A 24,222-nucleotide genomic window follows, 5' to 3' on the forward strand; every position below is an offset into this window, starting at 1 on the left:
CACCACTCTTCAAAGGGGCATTAAAATCGTCTTCTTAAGCTACTGCGACCTCCACCACTCTTCCAAGGGGCATTAAAACCGTCTGGTTAAGCTGCTCCGACCTCCTCCGCTCTTCCAAGGGGCATTAAAACCGTCTTGTTAAGCTACTGCGACCTCCACCACTCTTCCAAGGGGCATTAAAACCGTCTTTTTAAGCTACTGCGACCTCCACCACTCTTCCAAGGGGCATTAAAATCGTCTCAAGCTACTGCGACCTCCACCACTCTTCCAAGGGGCATTAAAATCATCTTGTTATGCTACTTCGACACCGACCAGTCTTCCAAGGGGCATTGATATTGTCTTTTTATTCCACTGCAACCTCCACCACTCTTCCAAGGGGCATTAAAATCATCTTGTTATGCTACTGCAACCTCTACCGCTTTTCCAATGGGCATTAAAACCGTCTTGTTAAACTACTGCAACCTCTACCGCTTCTCCAAGGGGCATTAAAACCGTCTTGTTAAGCTACTGCGACCTCCACCACTCTTCCAAGGGGCATTAAAACCGTCTTGTTAAGCTACTGCAACCTCCACCACTTTTCCAAGGGGCATTAAAACCGTCTTGTTAAGCTACTGCGACCTCCACCACTCTTCCAAGGGGCATTGATATTGTCTTTTTATTCCACTTGAACCTCCACCACTCTTCCAAGGGGCATTAAAATCGTCTTGTTAAGCTACTGCGACCTCCACCACTCTTCCAAGGGGCATTAAAATCGTCTTCTTAAGCTACTGCGACTTCCACCACTCTTCCAAGGGGCATTAAAACCGTCTTGTTAAGCTACTGCGACCTCTACCGCTTTTCCAATGGGTATTAAAACCGTCTTGTTAAGCTACTGCGACCTCCACCTCTCTTCCAAGGGGCATTGATATTGTCTTTTTATTCCACTGCGACCTCCACCACTCTTCCAAGGGGCATTAAAATCGTCTTGTTAAGCTACTGCGACCTCTACCGCTTTTCCAAGGGGCATTTAAACCATCTTGTTAAGCTACTGCGACCTCCACCACTCTTCCAAGGGGCATTAAAATCGTCTTGTTAAGCTACTGCGACCTCCACCACTCTTCCAAGGGGCATTAAAACCGTCTTGTTAAGCTACTGCGACCTCCACCACTTTTCAAAGGGGCATTAAAACCGTCTTGTTAAGCTACTGCGACCTTCACCACTCTTCCAAGCGGCATTGATATTGTCTTTTTATTCCACTGCAACCTCCACCACTCTTACAAGGGGCATTCAAATCGTCTTGTTAAGCTACTGCAACCTCCACCACTTTTCCAAGGGGCATTAAAACCATCTTGTTAAGCTACTGCGACCTCCACCACTCTTCCAAGGGGCATTAAAACCATCTTGTTAAGCTACTGTGACCTCCACCACTCTTCCAAGGGGCATTAAAATCGTGTTAAGCTAATGCGACCTCCACAACTCTTCCAAGGGGCATTAAAATCGTCTTCTTAAGCTACTGCGACCTCCACAACTCTTGCAAGGGGCATTGATATTCTCTTTTTATTCCACTGCAACCTCCACCACTCTTCCAAGGGGCATTAAAACCGTCTTGTTAAGCTACTGCGACCTCCACCACTCTTCCAAGGGGCATTAAAACCATCTTGTTAAGCTACTGCGTCCTGCACCACTTTTCCCAGGGGCATTAAAACCGTCTTGTTAAGCTACTGCAACCTCCACCACTCTTCCAAGGGGCATTAAAACCATCTTGGTAAGCTACTGCGACCTCCACCAGTCTTCCAAGGGGCATTAAAACCGTCTTGTTAAGCTACTGCGACCTTCACCACTTTTCCGAGGGGCATTAAATCCGTCTTGTTAAGCTACTGCAACCTCCACCACTCTTCCAAGGGGCATTGAAATTGTCTTTTTATTCCACTGTGAATTCCACCACGCTTCCAAAGGGCATTAAAATCGTCTTGTTAAGCTACTGCGACCTCCACCACTCTTCCAAGGGGCATTAAAATCGTCTTGTTAAGCTACTGCGACCTCCACAACTCTTCCAAGGGGCATTGATATTGTCTTTTTATTCCACTGCGACCTCCACCACTCTTCCAAGGGGCATTAAAATCATCTTGTTAAGCTACTGCGACCTACACCGCTTTTCCAAGGGGCATTAAAACCATTTTGTTAAGCTACTGCGTCCTCCACCATTCTTCCAAGAGGCATTAAAATTGTCTTCTTAAGCTACTGCGACCTCCACCACTCTTCCAAAGGGCATTGATATTGTCTTTTTATTCCACTGCGACCTCCACCACTCTTCCAAGGGGCATTAAAATCGTCTTGATAAGCTACTGCGACCTCAACCACTCTTCCAAGGGGCATTAAAACCGTCTTGTTAAGCTACTGCGACCTCCACCACTCTTCCAAGGGGCATTAAAACCATCTTGTTAAGCTACTGCGACCTCCACCACTCTTCCAAGGGGCATTAAAATCGTCTTAAGCTAATGCGACCTCCACCACTCTTCCAAGGGGCATTAAAATCGTCTTGTTAAGCTACTGCGACCTCCACAACTCTTCCAAGGGGCATTGATATTGTCTTTTTATTCCACTGCAACCTCCACCACTCTTCCAAGGGGTATTAAAATCGTCTTGTTAAGCTACTGCGACCTCCACCACTCTTCTAAGGGGCATTAAAACCGTCTTGTTAAGCTACTGCGACCTTCACCACTCTTCCAAGGGGCATTAAAACCATCTTGTTAAGCTACTGCGACCTCCACCACTCTTCCAAGGGGCATTAAAATCGTGTTAAGCTAATGCGACCTCCACAACTCATCCAAGGGGCATTAAAATCGTCTTGTTAAGCTACTGCGACCTCCACAACTCTTCCAAGGGGCATTGATATTGTCTTTTTATTCCACTGCGACCTCCACCACTCTTCCAAGGGGCATTAAAACCGTCTTGTTAAGCTACTGCGACCTCCACCACTCTTCCAAGGGGCATTAAAACCGTCTTGTTAAGCTACTGCGACCTGCACCACTTTTCCCAGGGGCATTAAAACCGTCTTGTTAACCTACTGCGACCTGCACCACTTTTCCAAGGGGCATTAAAACCATCTTGTTAAGCTACTGCAACCTCCACCACTCTTCCAAGGGGCATTGAAATTGTCTTTTTATTCCACTGTGAACTCCACCACGCTTCCAAAGGGCATTAAAATCGTCTTGTTAAGCTACTGCGACCTCCGCCACTCTTCCAAGGGGCATTAAAATTGTCTTGTTAAGCTACTGCGACCTCCACAACTCTTAAAAGGGGCATTGATATTGTCTTTTTATTCCACTGCGACCTCCAGCACTCTTCCAAGGGGCATTAAAATCATCCTGTTAAGCTACTGCGACCTACACCGCTTTTCCAAGGGGCATTAAAACCATTTTGTTAAGCTACTGAGTCCTCCACCATTCTTCCAAGAGGCATTAAAATTGTCTTGTTAAGCTACTGCGACATCCACCACTCTTCCAAAGGGCATTGATATTGTCTTTTTATTCCACTGCGACCTCCACCACTCTTCCAAGGGGCATTAAAATCGTCTTGTTAAGCTACTGCGACCTCCACCACTCTTCCAAGGGGCATTAAAACCGTCTTGTTAAGCTACTGCGACCTCCACCACTCTTCCAAGGGGCATTAAAACCATCTTGTTAAGCTACTGCGACCTCCATCACTCTTCCAAGGGGCATTAAAATCGTGTTAAGCTAATGCGACCTCCACAACTCATCCAAGGGGCATTAAAATCGTCTTGTTAAGCTACTGCGACCTCCACAACTCTTCCAAGGGGCATTGATATTGTCTTTTTATTCCACTGCGACCTCCACCACTCTTCCAAGGGGCATTAAAATCATCTTGTTAAGCTACTGCCACCTACACCGCTTTTCCAAGGGGCATTAAAACCATTTTGTTAAGCTACTGAGTCCTCCACCATTCTTCCAAGAGGCATTAAAATTGTCTTGTTAAGCTACTGCGACCTCCACCACTCTTCCAAAGGGCATTAATATTGTCTTTTTATTCCACTGCGACCTCCACCACTCTTCCAAGGGGCATTAAAATCGTCTTGTTAAGCTACTGCGACCTCCACCACTCTTCCAAGGGGCATTAAAACCGTCTTGTTAAGCTACTGCGACCTCCACCACTCTTCCAAGGGGCATTAAAACCGTCTTGTTAAGCTACTGCGACCTCCACCACTCTTCCAAGGGGCATTGATATTGTCTTTTTATTCCACTGCAACCTCCACCACTCTTCCAAGGGGCATTAAAATCATCTTGTTAAGCTACTGCAACCTCCACCACTCTTCCAAGGGGCATTAAAATCGTCTTCTTAAGCTACTGCGACTTCCACCACTCTTCCAAGGGGCATTAAAACCGTCTTGTTAAGCTACTGCGATCTCCACCGCTTTTGCAAGGGGCATTAAAACCGTTTTGTTAAGCTACTGCGACCTCCACCACTCTTCCAAGGGGCATTCATATTGACTTTTTATTCCACTGCGACCTCCACCACTCTTCCAAGGGGCATTGATATTGTCTTTTTATTCCACTGCGACCTCCACCACTCTTCCAAGGGGCATTAAAATCGTCTTGTTAAGCTACTGCGACATCTACCGCTTTTCCAAGGGGCATTTAAACCGTCTTGTTAAGCTACTGCGACCTCCACCACTCTTCCAAGGGGCATTAAAATCGTCTTGTTAAGCTACTGCGACCTCCAGCACTCTTCCAAGGGGCATTAAAACCATCTTGTTAAGCTGTTGCGACCTCCACAGATCTTCCAAGGGGCATGAAAACAGTCTTGTTAAGCTACTGCGACCTCCACCACTCTTCCAAGGGGCATTAAAATCGTCTTGTTAAGCTACTGCGACCTGCACCACTCTTCCAAGGGGCATTAAAATCATCTTAAGCTACTGCGACCTCCACCACTCTTCCAAGGGGCACTAAAATCGTCTTGTTAAGCTACTGCGACCCCCACCACTCTTCCAAGGGGCATTGATATTGTCTTTTTATTCCACTGCAACCTCCACCACTCTTCCAAGGGGCATTAAAATCGTCTTGTTAAGCTACTGCGACCTCTACCGCTTTTCCAAGGGGCATTAAAACCGTCTTGTTAAGCTACTGCGACCTCTACCGCTTTTCCAAGGGGCATTAAAACCGTCTTGTTAAGCTACTGCGACCTCCACCAGTCTTCAAAGGGGCATTAAAATCGTCTTCTTAAGCTACTGCGACCTCCACCACTCTTCCAAGGGGCATTAAAACCGTCTGGTTAAGCTGCTCCGACCTCCTCCGCTCTTCCAAGGGGCATTAAAACCGTCTTGTTAAGCTACTGCGACATCCACCACTCTTCCAAGGGGCATTAAAACCGTCTTTTTAAGCTACTGCGACCTCCACCACTCTTCCAAGGGGCATTAAAATCGTCTCAAGCTACTGCGACCTCCACCACTCTTCCAAGGGGCATTAAAATCATCTTGTTATGCTACTTCGACACCCACCAGTCTTCCAAGGGGCATTGATATTGTCTTTTTATTCCACTGCAACCTCCACCACTCTTCCAAGGGGCATTAAAATCATCTTGTTATGCTACTGCAACCTCTACCGCTTTTCCAATGGGCATTAAAACCGTCTTGTTAAACTACTGCAACCTCTACCGCTTCTCCAAGGGGCATTAAAACCGTCTTGTTAAGCTACTGCGACCTCCACCACTCTTCCAAGGGGCATTAAAACCGTCTTGTTAAGCTACTGCAACCTCCACCACTCTTCCAAGGGGCATTAAAATCGTCTTGTTAAGCTACTGCGACCTCCACCACTCTTCCAAGGGGCATTAAAATCGTCTTCTTAAGCTACTGCGACTTCCACCACTCTTCCAAGGGGCATTAAAACCGTCTTGTTAAGCTACTGCGACCTCTACCGCTTTTCCAATGGGTATTAAAACCGTCTTGTTAAGCTACTGCGACCTCCACCTCTCTTCCAAGGGGCATTGATATTGTCTTTTTATTCCACTGCGACCTCCACCACTCTTCCAAGGGGCATTAAAATCGTCTTGTTAAGCTACTGCGACCTCTACCGCTTTTCCAAGGGGCATTTAAACCATCTTGTTAAGCTACTGCGACCTCCACCACTCTTCCAAGGGGCATTAAAATCGTCTTGTTAAGCTACTGCGAACTCCACCACTCTTCCAAGGGGCATTAAAACCGTCTTGTTAAGCTACTGCGACCTCCACCACTTTTCAAAGGGGCATTAAAACCGTCTTGTTAAGCTACTGCGACCTTCACCACTCTTCCAAGCGGCATTGATATTGTCTTTTTATTCCACTGCAACCTCCACCACTCTTACAAGGGGCATTCAAATCGTCTTGTTAAGCTACTGCAACCTCCACCACTTTTCCAAGGGGCATTAAAACCATCTTGTTAAGCTACTGCGACCTCCACCACTCTTCCAAGGGGCATTAAAACCATCTTGTTAAGCTACTGCGACCTCCACCACTCTTCCAAGGGGCATTAAAATCGTGTTAAGCTAATGCGACCTCCACAACTCTTCCAAGGGGCATTAAAATCGTCTTCTTAAGCTACTGCGACCTCCACAACTCTTGCAAGGGGCATTGATATTCTCTTTTTATTCCACTGCAACCTCCACCACTCTTCCAAGGGGCATTAAAACCGTCTTGTTAAGCTACTGCGACCTCCACCACTCTTCCAAGTGGCATGAAAACCATCTTGTTAAGCTACTGCGTCCTGCACCACTTTTCCCAGGGGCATTAAAACCGTCTTGTTAAGCTACTGCAACCTCCACCACTCTTCCAAGGGGCATTAAAACCATCTTGGTAAGCTACTGCGACCTCCACCAGTCTTCCAAGGGGCATTAAAACCGTCTTGTTAAGCTACTGCGACCTTCACCACTTTTCCAAGGGGCATTAAAACCGTCTTGTTAAGCTACTGCAACCTCCACCACTCTTCCAAGGGGCATTGAAATTGTCTTTTTATTCCACTGTGAACTCCACCACGCTTCCAAAGGGCATTAAAATCGTCTTGTTAAGCTACTGCGACCTCCACCACTCTTCCAAGGGGCATTAAAATCGTCTTGTTAAGCTACTGCGACCTCCACAACTCTTCCAAGGGGCATTGATATTGTCTTTTTATTCCACTGCGACCTCCACCACTCTTCCAAGGGGCATTAAAATCATGTTGTTAAGCTACTGCGACCTACACCGCTTTTCCAAGAGGCATTAAAACCATTTTGTTAAGCTACTGCATCCTCCACCATTCTTCCAAGAGGCGTTAAAATTGTCTTCTTAAGCTACTGCGACCTCCACCACTCTTCCAAAGGGCATTGATATTGTCTTTTTATTCCACTGCGACCTCCACCACTCTTCCAAGGGGCATTAAAATCGTCTTGATAAGCTACTGCGACCTCAACCACTCTTCCAAGGGGCATTAAAACCGTCTTGTTAAGCTACTGCGACCTCCACCACTCTTCCAAGGGGCAATAAAACCACCTTGTTAAGCTACTGCGACCTCCACCACTCTTCCAAGGGGCATTAAAATCGTCTTAAGCTAATGCGACCTCCACCACTCTTCCAAGGGGCATTAAAATCGTCTTGTTAAGATACTGCGACCTCCACAACTCTTCCAAGGGGCATTGATATTGTCTTTTTATTCCACTGCGACCTCCACCACTCTTCCAAGGGGCATTAAAATCATCTTGTTAAGCTACTGCGACCTACACCGCTTTTCCAAGGGGCATTAAAACCATTTTGTTAAGCTACTGCGTCCTCCACCATTCTTCCAAGAGGCATTAAAATTGTCTTCTTAAGCTACTGCGACCTCCACCACTCTTCCAAAGGGCATTGATATTGTCTTTTTATTCCACTGCGACCTCCACCACTCTTCCAAGGGGCATTAAAATCGTCTTGATAAGCTACTGCGACCTCAACCACTCTTCCAAGGGGCATTAAAACCGTCTTGTTAAGCTACTGCGACCTCCACCACTCTTCCAAGGGGCATTAAAACCATCTTGTTAAGCTACTGCGACCTCCACCACTCTTCCAAGGGGCATTAAAATCGTCTTAAGCTAATGCGACCTCCACCACTCTTCCAAGGGGCATTAAAATCGTCTTGTTAAGCTACTGCGACCTCCACAACTCTTCCAAGGGGCATTGATATTGTCTTTTTATTCCACTGCAACCTCCACCACTCTTCCAAGGGGTATTAAAATCGTCTTGTTAAGCTACTGCGACCTCCACCACTCTTCTAAGGGGCATTAAAACCGTCTTGTTAAGCTACTGCGACCTTCACCACTCTTCCAAGGGGCATTAAAACCTTCTTGTTAAGCTACTGCGACCTCCACCACTCTTCCAAGGGGCATTAAAATCGTGTTAAGCTAATGCGACCTCCACAACTCATCCAAGGGGCATTAAAATCGTCTTGTTAAGCTACTGCGACCTCCACAACTCTTCCAAGGGGCATTGATATTGTCTTTTTATTCCACTGCGACCTCCACCACTCTTCCAAGGGGCATTAAAACCGTCTTGTTAAGCTACTGCGACCTCCACCACTCTTCCAAGGGGCATTAAAACCGTCTTGTTAAGCTACTGCGACCTGCACCACTTTTCCCAGGGGCATTAAAACCGTCTTGTTAACCTACTGCGACCTGCACCACTTTTCCAAGGGGCATTAAAACCATCTTGTTAAGCTACTGCAACCTCCACCACTCTTCCAAGGGGCATTGAAATTGTCTTTTTATTCCACTGTGAACTCCACCACGCTTCCAAAGGGCATTAAAATCGTCTTGTTAAGCTACTGCGACCTCCGCCACTCTTCCAAGGGGCATTAAAATTGTCTTGTTAAGCTACTGCGACCTCCACAACTCTTAAAAGGGGCATTGATATTGTCTTTTTATTCCACTGCGACCTCCACCACTCTTCCAAGGGGCATTAAAATCATCCTGTTAAGCTACTGCGACCTACACCGCTTTTCCAAGGGGCATTAAAACCATTTTGTTAAGCTACTGAGTCCTCCACCATTCTTCCAAGAGGCATTAAAATTGTCTTGTTAAGCTACTGCGACCTCCACCACTCTTCCAAAGGGCATTGATATTGTCTTTTTATTCCACTGCGACCTCCACCACTCTTCCAAGGGGCATTAAAATCATCTTGTTAAGCTACTGCGACCTCCACCACTCTTCCAAGGGGCATTAAAACCGTCTTGTTAAGCTACTGCGACCTCCACCACTCTTCCAAGGGGCATTAAAACCATCTTGTTAAGCTACTGCGACCTCCATCACTCTTCCAAGGGGCATTAAAATCGTGTTAAGCTAATGCGACCTCCACAACTCATCCAAGGGGCATTAAAATTGTCTTGTTAAGCTACTGCGACCTCCACAACTCTTCCAAGGGGCATTGATATTGTCTTTTTATTCCACTGCGACCTCCACCACTCTTCCAAGGGGCATTAAAATCATCTTGTTAAGCTACTGCCACCTACACCGCTTTTCCAAGGGGCATTAAAACCATTTTGTTAAGCTACTGAGTCCTCCACCATTCTTCCAAGAGGCATTAAAATTGTCTTGTTAAGCTACTGCGACCTCCACCACTCTTCCAAAGGGCATTAATATTGTCTTTTTATTCCACTGCGACCTCCACCACTCTTCCAAGGGGCATTAAAATCGTCTTGTTAAGCTACTGCGACCTCCACCACTCTTCCAAGGGGCATTAAAACCGTCTTGTTAAGCTACTGCGACCTCCACCACTCTTCCAAGGGGCATTAAAACCGTCTTGTTAAGCTACTGCGACCTCCACCACTCTTCCAAGGGGCATTGATATTGTCTTTTTATTCCACTGCAACCTCCACCACTCTTCCAAGGGGCATTAAAATCATCTTGTTAAGCTACTGCAACCTCCACCACTCTTCCAAGGGGCATTAAAATCGTCTTCTTAAGCTACTGCGACTTCCACCACTCTTCCAAGGGGCATTAAAACCGTCTTGTTAAGCTACTGCGATCTCCACCGCTTTTGCAAGGGGCATTAAAACCGTTTTGTTAAGCTACTGCGACCTCCACCACTCTTCCAAGGGGCATTCATATTGACTTTTTATTCCACTGCGACCTCCACCACTCTTCCAAGGGGCATTGATATTGTCTTTTTATTCCACTGCGACCTCCACCACTCTTCCAAGGGGCATTAAAATCGTCTTGTTAAGCTACTGCGACATCTACCGCTTTTCCAAGGGGCATTTAAACCGTCTTGTTAAGCTACTGCGACCTCCACCACTCTTCCAAGGGGCATTAAAATCGTCTTGTTAAGCTACTGCGACCTCCAGCACTCTTCCAAGGGGCATTAAAACCATCTTGTTAAGCTGTTGCGACCTCCACAGATCTTCCAAGGGGCATGAAAACAGTCTTGTTAAGCTACTGCGACCTCCACCACTCTTCCAAGGGGCATTAAAATCGTCTTGTTAAGCTACTGCGACCTGCACCACTCTTCCAAGGGGCATTAAAATCATCTTAAGCTACTGCGACCTCCACCACTCTTCCAAGGGGCACTAAAATCGTCTTGTTAAGCTACTGCGACCCCCACCACTCTTCCAAGGGGCATTGATATTGTCTTTTTATTCCACTGCAACCTCCACCACTCTTCCAAGGGGCATTAAAATCGTCTTGTTAAGCTACTGCGACCTCTACCGCTTTTCCAAGGGGCATTAAAACCGTCTTGTTAAGCTACTGCGACCTCTACCGCTTTTCCAAGGGGCATTAAAACCGTCTTGTTAAGCTACTGCGACCTCCACCAGTCTTCAAAGGGGCATTAAAATCGTCTTCTTAAGCTACTGCGACCTCCACCACTCTTCCAAGGGGCATTAAAACCGTCTGGTTAAGCTGCTCCGACCTCCTCCGCTCTTCCAAGGGGCATTAAAACCGTCTTGTTAAGCTACTGCGACATCCACCACTCTTCCAAGGGGCATTAAAACCGTCTTTTTAAGCTACTGCGACCTCCACCACTCTTCCAAGGGGCATTAAAATCGTCTCAAGCTACTGCGACCTCCACCACTCTTCCAAGGGGCATTAAAATCATCTTGTTATGCTACTTCGACACCCACCAGTCTTCCAAGGGGCATTGATATTGTCTTTTTATTCCACTGCAACCTCCACCACTCTTCCAAGGGGCATTAAAATCATCTTGTTATGCTACTGCAACCTCTACCGCTTTTCCAATGGGCATTAAAACCGTCTTGTTAAACTACTGCAACCTCTACCGCTTCTCCAAGGGGCATTAAAACCGTCTTGTTAAGCTACTGCGACCTCCACCACTCTTCCAAGGGGCATTAAAACCGTCTTGTTAAGCTACTGCAACCTCCACCACTCTTCCAAGGGGCATTAAAATCGTCTTGTTAAGCTACTGCGACCTCCACCACTCTTCCAAGGGGCATTAAAATCGTCTTCTTAAGCTACTGCGACTTCCACCACTCTTCAAAGGGGCATTAAAACCGTCTTGTTAAGCTACTGCGACCTCTACCGCTTTTCCAATGGGTATTAAAACCGTCTTGTTAAGCTACTGCGACCTCCACCTCTCTTCCAAGGGGCATTGATATTGTCTTTTTATTCCACTGCGACCTCCACCACTCTTCCAAGGGGCATTAAAATCGTCTTGTTAAGCTACTGCGACCTCTACCGCTTTTCCAAGGGGCATTTAAACCATCTTGTTAAGCTACTGCGACCTCCACCACTCTTCCAAGGGGCATTAAAATCGTCTTGTTAAGCTACTGCGAACTCCACCACTCTTCCAAGGGGCATTAAAACCGTCTTGTTAAGCTACTGCGACCTCCACCACTTTTCAAAGGGGCATTAAAACCGTCTTGTTAAGCTACTGCGACCTTCACCACTCTTCCAAGCGGCATTGATATTGTCTTTTTATTCCACTGCAACCTCCACCACTCTTACAAGGGGCATTCAAATCGTCTTGTTAAGCTACTGCAACCTCCACCACTTTTCCAAGGGGCATTAAAACCATCTTGTTAAGCTACTGCGACCTCCACCACTCTTCCAAGGGGCATTAAAACCATCTTGTTAAGCTACTGCGACCTCCACCACTCTTCCAAGGGGCATTAAAATCGTGTTAAGCTAATGCGACCTCCACAACTCTTCCAAGGGGCATTAAAATCGTCTTCTTAAGCTACTGCGACCTCCACAACTCTTGCAAGGGGCATTGATATTCTCTTTTTATTCCACTGCAACCTCCACCACTCTTCCAAGGGGCATTAAAACCGTCTTGTTAAGCTACTGCGACCTCCACCACTCTTCCAAGTGGCATGAAAACCATCTTGTTAAGCTACTGCGTCCTGCACCACTTTTCCCAGGGGCATTAAAACCGTCTTGTTAAGCTACTGCAACCTCCACCACTCTTCCAAGGGGCATTAAAACCATCTTGGTAAGCTACTGCGACCTCCACCAGTCTTCCAAGGGGCATTAAAACCGTCTTGTTAAGCTACTGCGACCTTCACCACTTTTCCAAGGGGCATTAAAACCGTCTTGTTAAGCTACTGCAACCTCCACCACTCTTCCAAGGGGCATTGAAATTGTCTTTTTATTCCACTGTGAACTCCACCACGCTTCCAAAGGGCATTAAAATCGTCTTGTTAAGCTACTGCGACCTCCACCACTCTTCCAAGGGGCATTAAAATCGTCTTGTTAAGCTACTGCGACCTCCACAACTCTTCCAAGGGGCATTGATATTGTCTTTTTATTCCACTGCGACCTCCACCACTCTTCCAAGGGGCATTAAAATCATGTTGTTAAGCTACTGCGACCTACACCGCTTTTCCAAGAGGCATTAAAACCATTTTGTTAAGCTACTGCATCCTCCACCATTCTTCCAAGAGGCGTTAAAATTGTCTTCTTAAGCTACTGCGACCTCCACCACTCTTCCAAAGGGCATTGATATTGTCTTTTTATTCCACTGCGACCTCCACCACTCTTCCAAGGGGCATTAAAATCGTCTTGATAAGCTACTGCGACCTCAACCACTCTTCCAAGGGGCATTAAAACCGTCTTGTTAAGCTACTGCGACCTCCACCACTCTTCCAAGGGGCAATAAAACCACCTTGTTAAGCTACTGCGACCTCCACCACTCTTCCAAGGGGCATTAAAATCGTCTTAAGCTAATGCGACCTCCACCACTCTTCCAAGGGGCATTAAAATCGTCTTGTTAAGATACTGCGACCTCCACAACTCTTCCAAGGGGCATTGATATTGTCTTTTTATTCCACTGCAACCTCCACCACTCTTCCAAGGGGTATTAAAATCGTCTTGTTAAGCTACTGCGACCTCTACCGCTTTTCCAAGGGGCATTAAAACCGTCTTGTTAAGCTACTGCGACCTCTACCGCTTTTCCAAGGGGCATTAAAACCATCTTGTTAAGCTACTGCGACCTCCACCACTCTTCCAAAGGGCATTAAAATCGTCTTGTTAAGCTACTGCGACCTCCACCACTCTTCCAAGGGGCATTAAAACCATCTTGTTAAGCTACTGCGACCTCCACCACTTTTCCAAGGGGCTTTAAAACCGTCTTGTTAAGCTACTGCGACCTCCACCACTCTTCCAAGGGGCATTGATATTGTCTTTTTATTCCACTACGACCTCCACCACTCTTCCAAGGGGCATTAAAATCATCTTGTTAAGCTACTGCGACCTACACCGCTTTTCCAAGGGGCATTAAAACCATTTTGTTAAGCTACTGCGTCCTCTACCATTCTTCCAAGAGGCATTAAAATTGTCTTGTTAAGCTACTGCGACCTCCACCACTCTTCCAAAGGGCATTGATATTGTCTTTTTATTCCACTGCGACCTCCACCACTCTTCCAAGGGGCATTAAAATCGTCTTGTTAAGCTACTGCGACCTCCACAACTCTTCCAAGGGGCATTGATATTGTCTTTTTATTCCACTGCGACCTCCACCACTCTTCCAAGGGGCATTAAAACCGTCTTGTTAAGCTACTGCGACCTCCACCACTCTTCCAAGGGGCATTAAAACCGTCTTGTTAAGCTACTGCGACATGCACCACTTTTCCCAGGGGCATTAAAACCGTCTTGTTAAGCTACTGCGACCTCCACCACTCTTCCAAGGGGCATTAAAACCGTCTTGTTAACCTACTGCGACCTGCACCACTTTTCCAAGGGGCATTAAAACCATCTTGTTAAGCTACTGCAACCTCCACCACTCTTCCAAGGGGCATTGAAATTGTCTTTTTATTCAACTGTGAACTCCACCACGCTTCCAAAGGGCATTAAAATCGTCTTGTTAAGCTACTGCGACCTCCGCCACTCTTCCAAGGGGCATTAAAATTGTCTTGTTAAGCTACTGCGACCTCCACAACTCTTCCAAGGGGCATTGATATTGTCTTTTTATTCCACTGCGACCTTCACCACTCTTCCAAGGGGCATTAAAATCATCTTGTTAAGCTACTGCGACCTACACCGCTTTTACAAGGGGCATTAAAATCATCTTGTTAAGCTACTGCGACCTACACCGCTTTTCAAAGGGGCATTAAAACCATTTTGTTAAGCTACTGAGTCCTCCACCATTCTTCCAAGAAGCATTAAAATTGTCTTGTTAAGCTACTGCGACCTCCACCACTCTTCCAAGGGGCATTAAAACCGTCTTGTTAAGCTACTGCGACCTCCACCACTCTTCCAAGGGGCATTAAAACCATCTTGTTAAGCTACTGCGACCTCCACCACTCTTCCAAGGGGCATTAAAATCGTCTTAAGCTAATGCGACCTCCACCACTCTTCTAAGGGGCATTAAAATCGTCTTGTTAAGCTACTGCGACCTCCACAACTCTTCCAAGGGGCATTGATATTGTCTTTTTATTCCACTGCAACCTCCACCACTCTTCCAAGGGGTATTAAAATCGTCTTGTTAAGCTACTGCGACCTCTACCGCTTTTCCAAGGGGCATTAAAACCGTCTTGTTAAGCTACTGCGACCTCTACCGCTTTTCCAAGGGGCATTAAAACCATCTTGTTAAGCTACTGCGACCTCCACCACTCTTCCAAGGGGCATTAAAATTGTCTTGTTAAGCTACTGCGACCTCCACCACTCTTCCAAGGGGCATTAAAACCGTCTTGTTAAGCTACTGCGACCTCCACAACTCTTCCAAGGGGCATTGATATTGTCTTTTTATTCCACTGCGACCTCCACCACTCTTCCAAGGGGCATTAAAACCGTCTTGTTAAGCTGCTGCGACCTCCACCACTCTTACAAGGGGCATTAAAACCGTCTTGTTAAGCTACTGCGACCTGCACCACTTTTCCCAGGGGCATTAAAACCGTCTTGTTAAGCTACTGCGACCTCCACCACTCTTCCAAGGGGCATTAAAACCGTCTTGTTAACCTACTGCGACCTGCACCACTTTTCCAAGGGGCATTAAAACCATCTTGTTAAGCTACTGCAACCTCCACCACTCTTCCAAGGGGCATTGAAATTGTCTTTTTATTCCACTGTGAACTCCACCACGCTTCCAAAGGGCATTAAAATTGTCTAGTTAAGCTACTGCGACCTCCGCCACTCTTCCAAGGGGCATTAAAATTGTCTTGTTAAGCTACTGCGACCTCCACAACTCTTCCAAGGGGCATTGATATTGTCTTTTTATTCCACTGCGACCTTCACCACTCTTCCAAGGGGCATTAAAATCATCTTGTTAAGCTACTGCGACCTACACCGCTTTTCCAAGGGGCATTAAAACCATTTTGTTAAGCTACTGAGTCCTCCACCATTCTTCCAAGAGGCATTAAAATTGTCTTCTTAAGCTACTGCGACCTCCACCACTCTTCCAAAGGGCATTGATATTGTCTTTTTATTCCACTGCGACCTCCACCACTCTTCCAAGGGGCATTAAAATCGTCTTGTTAAGCTACTGCGACCTCCACCACTCTTCGAAGGGGCATTGAAACCGTCTTGTTAAGCTACTGCGACCTCCACCACTCTTCCAAGGGGCATTAAAACCATCTTGTTAAGCTACTGCGACCTCCACCACTCTTCCAAGGGGCATTAAAATCGTGTTAAGCTAATGCGACCTCCACAACTCATCCAAGGGGCATTAAAATCGTCTTGTTAAGCTACTGCGACCTCCACAACTCTTCCAAGGGGTATTGATATTGTCTTTTTATTCCACTGCGACCTCCACCTCTCTTCCAAGGGGCATAAAGATCATCTTGTTAAGCTACTGCAACCTACACCACTTTTCCAAGGGGCATTAAAACCATTTTGTTAAGCTACTGAGTCCTCCACCATTCTTCCAAGAGGCATTAAAATTGTCTTGTTAAGCTACTGCGACCTCCACCACTCTTCCAAAGGGCATTGATATTGTCTTTTTATTCCACTGCGACCTCCACCACTCTTCCAAGGGGCATTAAAATCGTCTTGTTAAGCTACTGCGACCTCCACCACTCTTCCAAGGGGCATTAAAACCATCTTGTTAAGCTACTGCGACCTCCACCACTCTTCCAAGGGGCATTAAAATCGTGTTAAGCTAATGCGACCTCCACAACTCTTCCAAGGGGCATTAAAATCGTCTTCTTAAGCTACTGCGACCTCCACAACTCTTGCAAGGGGCATTGATATTCTCTTTTTATTCCACTGCAACCTCCACCACTCTTCCAAGGGGCATTAAAACCGTCTTGTTAAGCTACTGCGACCTCCACCACTCTTCCAAGGGGCATTAAAACCATCTTGTTAAGCTACTGCAACCTCCACCACTCTACCAAGGGGCATTAAAACCGTCTTGTTAAGCTACTGCGACCTCCACCAGTCTTCCAAGGGGCATTAAAACCGTCATGTTAAGCTACTGCGACCTGCACCACTTTTCCAAGGGGCATTAAAACCGTCTTGTTAAGCTACTGCAACCTCCACCACTCTTCCAAGGGGCATTGACATTGTCTTTTTATTCCACTGTGAACTCCACCACGCTTCCAAAGGGCATTAAAATCGTCTTAATAAGCTACTGCGACCTCCACCACTCTTCCAAGGGGCATTAAAATCGTCTTGTTAAGCTACTGCGACCTCCACAACTCTTCCAAGGGGCATTGATATTGTCTTTTTATTCCACTGCGACCTCCACCACTCTTCCAAGGGGCATTAAAATCATCTTGTTAAGCTACTGCGACCTACACCGCTTTTTCAAGGGGCATTAAAACTATTTTGTTAAGCTACTGCGTCCTCCACCATTCTTCCAAGAGCCATTAAAATTGTCTTCTTAAGCTACTGCGACCTCCAACACTCTTCCAAAGGGCATTGATATTGTCTTTTTATTCCACTGCGACCTCCACCACTCTTCCAAGGGGCATTAAAATCGTCTTGTTAAGCTACTGCGACCTCAACCACTCTTCCAAGGGGCATTAAAACCGTCTTGTTAAGCTACTGCGACCTCCACCACTCTTCCAAGGGGCATTAAAACCATCTTGTTAAGCTACTGCGACCTCCACCACTCTTCCAAGGGGCATTAAAATCGTCTTAAGCTAATGCGACCTCCACCACTCTTCTAAGGGGCTTTAAAATCGTCTTGTTAAGCTACTGCGACCTCCACAACTCTTCCAAGGGGCATTGATATTGTCTTTTTATTCCACTGCAACCTCCACCACTCTTCCAAGGGGTATTAAAATCGTCTTGTTAAGCTACTGCGACCTCTACCGCTTTTCCAAGGGGCATTAAAACCGTCTTGTTAAGCTACTGCGACCTCTACCGCTTTTCCAAGGGGCATTAAAACCATCTTGTTAAGCTACTGCGACCTCCACCACTCTTCCAAGGGGCATTAAAATCGTCTTGTTAAGCTACTGCGACCTCCACCACTCTTCCAAGGGGCATTAAAACCGTCTTGTTAAGCTACTGCGACCTCCACCACTTTTCCAAGGGGCTTTAAAACCGTCTTGTTAAGCTACTGCGACCTCCACCACTCTTCCAAGGGGCATTAAAATCGTGTTAAGCTAATGCGACCTCCACAACTCTTCCAAGGGGCATTAAAATCGTCTTCTTAAGCTACTGCGACCTCCACAACTCTTCCAAGGGGCATTGATATTCTCTTTTTATTCCACTGCAACCTCCACCACTCTTCCAAGGGGCATTAAAACCGTCTTGTTAAGCTACTGCGACCTCCACCACTCTTCCAAGGCGTATTAAAACCATCTTGTTAAGCTACTGCGACCTGCACCACTTTTCCCAGGGGCATTAAAACCGTCTTTTTAAGCTACTGCAACCTCCACCACTCTTCCAAGGGGCATTAAAACCGTCTTGTTAAGCTACTGCGACCTCCACCAGTCTTCCAAGGGGCATTAAAACCGTCTTGTTAAGCTACTGCGACCTGCACCACTTTTCCAAGGGGCATTAAAACCGTTTTGTTAAGCTACTGCAACCTCCACCACTCTTCCAAGGGGCATTGAAATTGTCTTTTTATTCCACTGTGAACTCCACCACGCTTCCAAAGGGCATTAAAATCGTCTTGTTAAGCTACTGCGACCTCCACCACTCTTCCAAGGGGCATTAAAATCGTCTTGTTAAGCTACTGCGACCTCCACAACTCTTCCAAGGGGCATTGATATTGTCTTTTTATTCCACTGCGACCTCCACCACTCTTCCAAGGGGCATTAAAATCATCTTGTTAAGCTACTGTGACCTACACCGCTTTTCCAAGGGGCATTAAAACCATTTTGTTAAGCTACTGCGTCCTTCACCATTCTTCCAAGAGGCATTAAAATTGTCTTCTTAAGCTACTGCGACCTCCACCACTCTTCCAAAGGGCATTGATATTGTCTTTTTATTCCACTGCGACCTCCACCACTCTTCCAAGGGGTATTAAAATCGTCTTGTTAAGCTACTGCGACCTCCACCACTCTTCCAAGGGGCATTAAAACCATCTTGTTAAGCTACTGCGACCTCCACCACTCTTCCAAGGGGCATTAAAACCATCTTGTTAAGCTACTGCGACCTCCACCACTCTTCCAAGGGGCATTAAAATCGTTTTAAGCTAATGCGACCTCCACCACTCTTCCAAGGGGCATTAAAATCGTCTTGTTAAGCTACTGCGACCTCCACAACTCTTCCAAGGGGCATTGATATTGTCTTTTTATTCCACTGCAACCTCCACCACTCTTCCAAGGGGCATTAAAACCGTCTTGTTAAGCTACTGCGACCTCTACCGCTTTTCCAAGGGGCATTAAAACCGTCTTGTTAAGCTACTGCGACCTCCACCACTCTTCCAAGGGGCATTAAAATCGTCTTGTTAAGCTACTGCGACCTCCACCACTCTTCCAAGGGGCATTTAAACCGTCTTGTTAAGCTACTGCGACCTCCACCACTTTTCCAAGGGGCTTTAAAACCGTCTTGTTAAGCTACTGCGACCTCCACCACTCTTCCAAGGGGCATTGATATTGTCTTTTTATTCCACTGCGACCTCCACCACTCTTCCAAGGGGCATTAAAATCATCTTGTTAAGCTACTGCGACCTACACCGCTTTTCCAAGGGGCATTAAAACCATTTTGTTAAGCTACTGCGTCCTCTACCATTCTTCCAAGATGCATTAAAATTGTCTTGTTAAGCTACCGCGACCTCCACCACTCTTCCAAAGGGCATTGATATTGTCTTTTTATTCCACTGCGACCTCCACCACTCTTCCAATGGGCATTAAAATCGTCTTGTTAATCTACTGCGACCTCCACCACTCTTCCAAGGGGCATTAAAACCGTCTTGTTAAGCTACTGCGACCTCCACCACTCTTCCAAGGGGCATTAAAACCATCTTGTTAAGCTACTGCGACCTCCACCACTCTTCCAAGGGGCATTAAAATCGTGTTAAGCTAATGCGACCTCCACCACTCTTCCAAGGGGCATTAAAACCGTCTTGTTAAGCTACTGCGACCTGCACCACTTTTCTCAGGGGCATTAAAACCGTCTTGTTAAGCTACTGCAACCTCCACCACTCTTCCAAGGGGCATTAAAACCGTCTTGTTAAGCTACTGCGACCTCCACCACTCTTCCAAGGGGCATTAAAACCGTCTTGTTAAGCTACTGCGGCCTGCACCACTTTTCCAAGGGGCATTAAAACCGTCTTGTTAAGCTACTGCAACCTCCACCACTCTTCCAAGGGGCATTGAAATTGTCCTTTTATTCCACTGTGAACTCCACCACGCTTCCAAAGGGCATTAAAATCGTCTTGTTAAGCTACTGCGACCTCCACCACTCTTCCAAGGGGCATTAAAATCGTCTTGTTAAGCTACTGCGACCTCCACAACTCTTCCAAGGGGCATTGATATTGTCTTTTTATTCCACTGCGACCTCCACTACTCTTCCAAGGGGCATTAAAATCATCTTGTTAAGCTACTGCGACCTACACCGCTTTTCCAAGGGGCATTAAAACCATTTTGTTAAGCTACTGCATCCTCCACCATTCTTCCAAGAGGCATTAAAATTGTCTTGTTAAGCTACTGCGACCTCCACCACTCTTCCAAAGGGCATTGATATTGTCTTAAGCTAATGCGACCTCCACCACTCTTCCAAGGGGCATTTAAATCGTCTTGTTAAGCTACTGCGACCTCCACAACTCTTCCAAGGGGCATTGATATTGTCTTTTTATTCCACTGCAACCTCCACCACTCTTCCAAGGGGTTTTAAAATCGTCTTGTTAAGCTACTGCGACCTCTACCGCTTTTCCAAGCGGCATTAAAACCGTCTTGTTAAGCTACTGCGACTTCTACCGCTTTTCCATGGGGCATTAAAACCATCTTGTTAAGCTACTGCGACCTCCACCACTCTTCCAAGGGGCATTAAAATCATCTTTTTAAGCTACTGCGACCTCCACCACTCTTCCAAGGGGCATTAAAACCGTCTTGTTGAGCTACTGCGACCTACACCACTTTTCCAAGGGGCATTAAAACCGTCTTGTTAAGCTACTGCGACCTCCACCACTCTTCCAAGGGGCATTGATATTGTCTTTTTATTCCACTGCGACCTCCACCACTCTTCCAAGGGGCATTAAAATCATCTTGTTAAGCTACTGCGACCTACAACGCTTTTCCAAGGGGCATTAAAACCATTTTGTTAAGCTACTGCGTCCTCTACCATTCTTCCAAGAGGCATTAAAATTGTCTTGTTAAGCTACTGCGACCTCCACCACTCTTCCAAAGGGCATTGATATTGTCTTTTTATTCCACTGCGACCTTCACCACTCTTCCAAGGGGCATTAAAATTGTCTTGTTAAGCTACTGCGACCTCCACCACTCTTCCAAGGGGCATTAAAACTGTCTTGTTAAGCTACTGCGACCTCCACCACTCTTCCAAGGGGCATTAAAACCATCTTGTTAAGCTACTGCGACCTCCACCACTCTTCCAAGGGGCATTAAAATCATGTTAAGCTAATGCGACCTCCACCACTCTTCCAAGGGCCATTAAAACCGTCTTGTTAAGCTACCGCGACCTGCACCACTTTTCCCAGGGGCATTAAAACCCTCTTGTTAAGCTACTGCGACCTCCACCACTCTTCCAAGGGGCATTAAAACCGTCTTGTTAAGCTACTGCGACCTCCACCACTCTTCGAAGGGGCATTAAAACCGTCTTGTTAAGCTACTGCGACCTCCACCACTCTTCCAAGGGGCATTAAAACCATCTTGTTAAGCTACTGCGACCTCCACCACTCTTCCAAGGGGCATTAAAATCGTGTTAAGCTAATGCGACCTCCACAACTCATCCAAGGGGCATTAAAATCGTCTTGTTAAGCTACTGCGACCTCCACAACTCTTCCAAGGGGTATTGATATTGTCTTTTTATTCCACTGCGACCTCCACCTCTCTTCCAAGGGGCATTAAGATCATCTTGTTAAGCTACTGCAACCTACACCGCTTTTCCAAGGGGCATTAAAACCATTTTGTTAAGCTACTGAGTCCTCCACCATTCTTCCAAGAGGCATTAAAATTGTCTTGTTAAGCTACTGCGACCTCCACCACTCTTCCAAAGGGCATTGATATTGTCTTTTTATTCCACTGCGACCTCCACCACTCTTCCAAGGGGCATTAAAATCGTCTTGTTAAGCTACTGCGACCTCCACCACTCTTCCAAGGGGCATTAAAACCATCTTGTTAAGCTACTGCGACCTCCACCACTCTTCCAAGGGGCATTAAAATCGTGTTAAGCTAATGCGACCTCCACAACTCTTCCAAGGGGCATTAAAATCGTCTTCTTAAGCTACTGCGACCTCCACAACTCTTGCAAGGGGCATTGATATTCTCTTTTTATTCCACTGCAACCTCCACCACTCTTCCAAGGGGCATTAAAACCGTCTTGTTAAGCTACTGCGACCTCCACCACTCTTCCAAGGGGCATTAAAACCATCTTGTTAAGCTACTGCAACCTCCACCACTCTACCAAGGGGCATTAAAACCGTCTTGTTAAGCTACTGCGACCTCCACCAGTCTTCCAAGGGGCATTAAAACCGTCATGTTAAGCTACTGCGACCTGCACCACTTTTCCAAGGGGCATTAAAACCGTCTTGTTAAGCTACTGCAACCTCCACCACTCTTCCAAGGGGCATTGACATTGTCTTTTTATTCCACTGTGAACTCCACCACGCTTCCAAAGGGCATTAAAATCGTCTTAATAAGCTACTGCGACCTCCACCACTCTTCCAAGGGGCATTAAAATCGTCTTGTTAAGCTACTGCGACCTCCACAACTCTTCCAAGGGGCATTGATATTGTCTTTTTATTCCACTGCGACCTCCACCACTCTTCCAAGGGGCATTAAAATCATCTTGTTAAGCTACTGCGACCTACACCGCTTTTTCAAGGGGCATTAAAACTATTTTGTTAAGCTACTGCGTCCTCCACCATTCTTCCAAGAGCCATTAAAATTGTCTTCTTAAGCTACTGCGACCTCCAACACTCTTCCAAAGGGCATTGATATTGTCTTTTTATTCCACTGCGACCTCCACCACTCTTCCAAGGGGCATTAAAATCGTCTTGTTAAGCTACTGCGACCTCAACCACTCTTCCAAGGGGCATTAAAACCGTCTTGTTAAGCTACTGCGACCTCCACCACTCTTCCAAGGGGCATTAAAACCATCTTGTTAAGCTACTGCGACCTCCACCACTCTTCCAAGGGGCATTAAAATCGTCTTAAGCTAATGCGACCTCCACCACTCTTCTAAGGGGCTTTAAAATCGTCTTGTTAAGCTACTGCGACCTCCACAACTCTTCCAAGGGGCATTGATATTGTCTTTTTATTCCACTGCAACCTCCACCACTCTTCCAAGGGGTATTAAAATCGTCTTGTTAAGCTACTGCGACCTCTACCGCTTTTCCAAGGGGCATTAAAACCGTCTTGTTAAGCTACTGCGACCTCTACCGCTTTTCCAAGGGGCATTAAAACCATCTTGTTAAGCTACTGCGACCTCCACCACTCTTCCAAGGGGCATTAAAATCGTCTTGTTAAGCTACTGCGACCTCCACCACTCTTCCAAGGGGCATTAAAACCGTCTTGTTAAGCTACTGCGACCTCCACCACTTTTCCAAGGGGCTTTAAAACCGTCTTGTTAAGCTACTGCGACCTCCACCACTCTTCCAAGGGGCATTAAAATCGTGTTAAGCTAATGCGACCTCCACAACTCTTCCAAGGGGCATTAAAATCGTCTTCTTAAGCTACTGCGACCTCCACAACTCTTCCAAGGGGCATTGATATTCTCTTTTTATTCCACTGCAACCTCCACCACTCTTCCAAGGGGCATTAAAACCGTCTTGTTAAGCTACTGCGACCTCCACCACTCTTCCAAGGCGCATTAAAACCATCTTGTTAAGCTACTGCGACCTGCACCACTTTTCCCAGGGGCATTAAAACCGTCTTTTTAAGCTACTGCAACCTCCACCACTCTTCCAAGGGGCATTAAACCGTCTTGTTAAGCTACTGCGACCTCCACCAGTCTTCCAAGGGGCATTAAAACCGTCTTGTTAAGCTACTGCGACCTGCACCACTTTTCCAAGGGGCATTAAAACCGTCTTGTTAAGCTACTGCAACCTCCACCACTCTTCCAAGGGGCATTGAAATTGTCTTTTTATTCCACTGTGAACTCCACCACGCTTCCAAAGGGCATTAAAATCGTCTTGTTAAGCTACTGCGACCTCCACCACTCTTCCAAGGGGCATTAAAATCGTCTTGTTAAGCTACTGCGTCCTCTACCATTCTTCCAAGAGGCATTAAAA

This window comes from Phyllobates terribilis, unplaced genomic scaffold (genome assembly GCF_046119375.1).
Source record: "Phyllobates terribilis strain yellow unplaced genomic scaffold, ASM4611937v1 Scaffold_1__5_contigs__length_1240528914, whole genome shotgun sequence".
NCBI lineage: Eukaryota > Metazoa > Chordata > Amphibia > Anura > Dendrobatidae > Phyllobates > Phyllobates terribilis.